Raw genomic sequence first — 1,769 nt, forward strand, 5'->3', positions numbered from 1 at the left:
CATTGTCCATGAGTTGGTGGCTCAGCGACAGATGCAGTAACTGTAGATGGCTGGACACCCCAGCACAATGCATATATCTGGAATAATACCAGTGTGGCTTCTTTTTTACTTCATCATGATGCAGATACCAATGCCAAAACTAAAGGCCTCTTGACCCCCTTGCATCTTGATGCTGAGAATTGTGATAGCAAAGATACTTTGGATCTCCTTCTGTTGAACCCTTATGTCAATCCAGGCCTGAAGAACAACTTGGAAGAAACTGCATTTGATATGGCCAAAAGGAAAAGTATGTATCACTACATCTTTGAAGTTGTGGAAGGCTGTACAAATTGTTCTCCTCAGTCCTAATGGTTTGGTTAAGTTTCTTAATTTTCAAAAATGACAGTCCATCCTTTTATGTCCTTACAAAATATTTTCACAATCTAAATAAAAGAAATCTCGTTGTTGTTTTTTTTTTTTTTATTTGGTTGGTTGTGGGGCTTGAAGTCTGGGCCTGGGTGCTATACCTGCGCTCTTCGGCTGAAAGAGAGTGCTCTACCGCTTGCACCACAGCTCCACTTCCAGTTTTCGAGTGGTTTATTGGAGATAAGAATCTCACGGACTTTCCTGCTCGGGCTGGCTTTGAACCGAGATCCTCAGATCTCAGCCTCTTGTGTAGCTAGGATTATAGGCATGGCTACTGGCACCTGGCAACAACAATCTCTTGCTGTAAAAATTCATGGATTCTGTGGAATACTTCCAAGTGAATTGCCTGCATTTGATGTCAAAATATATTCAAGAGTTTTTATATACATCTATAATGATTTCTGCAGAGTTGGTTATTTTTTAATCAGAAATAATTTTAACTTATCTTTTGAAATGAGTAGTAGAGAAACTGAAGTATTTCTGGTCATTGTCTGAAAATAGTCCATTTTAAAATATTCTATAATCTATGTTTGTATAATGTCCATAATCTTTTTTTATTCTCTCCTAGTTATACTCTAAATTCTACATTGTTTTATAATATATAGGTTCATTAGTATGTCCTTTCAGATTGCATTCCAGATAGAAACATTTTAAGATTCTTTTTTTTCCTAGATCCTTATACTATTTTATTTCTTTGGGAGAAAGTGACAAAGTTGTCTATTTTCAACAGTTTTGTAAAGGTTATGCTATGTAAAGGCCTTTCTAAGGTGAAGATTTTATACACTGAGGTCAAACTAACTTTTAATTATATGAATTACATGTATTATTACATTTGTAATTTTGTAATCAGCTTTTTAATAACTGTTTTTCATTTCTTGAATCTGAAGAATGAAAAATATGGAATACTTCACAAATTTTCATATCATCCTTGTGCAAGTGCCATGTTAATCTCTGTATTTTAATTTGGGTATACATGTTGCTGAAGCATGTAGTGTCCTCTAAATTTAAGTAGTTAATGACGCAATCTTTAAACAGGCTTATATCCTTGGGTGCCTATTTGTAACAAGGAAACCTTATTGTTCCTAACAATGCGATTGATCTTATTTCCCTAAAATTCTGTGAATACTGTAAAAAATTATATTGTTCAGTCGATTGCTCACATTTGAAATATTTTGTGTCAATAATTATTTTAAGTCTTTTTCATTTGGGATTTGATTTTAATTTCAAAAATTTATAGCTAGGTCCAAAGGTGATGGCTTTTTCAAGTACTTATTTATCCAACTGAGTTACCTTTGTGGAGCTAATGGATTGAAAGTAAGCCTTGATTAAGAGCTACTTCTAAACCTCTACAGCTGAAATTTTCC

At 34.1% G+C, this 1,769-nt stretch overlaps 1 pseudogene; it reads right to left on the minus strand.

The window, feature by feature from the left end:
* Positions 1-1,296: 1,296 nt before the first annotated feature.
* On the minus strand, positions 1,297-1,393 carry LOC122096333 (annotated as a pseudogene).
* Positions 1,394-1,769: the final 376 nt, after the last annotated feature.

This window comes from Dipodomys spectabilis, unplaced genomic scaffold (assembly GCF_019054845.1).
Source record: "Dipodomys spectabilis isolate Male_0828 unplaced genomic scaffold, ASM1905484v1 ptg000367l, whole genome shotgun sequence".
In the NCBI taxonomy this organism is placed as follows: Eukaryota; Metazoa; Chordata; class Mammalia; order Rodentia; family Heteromyidae; genus Dipodomys; species Dipodomys spectabilis.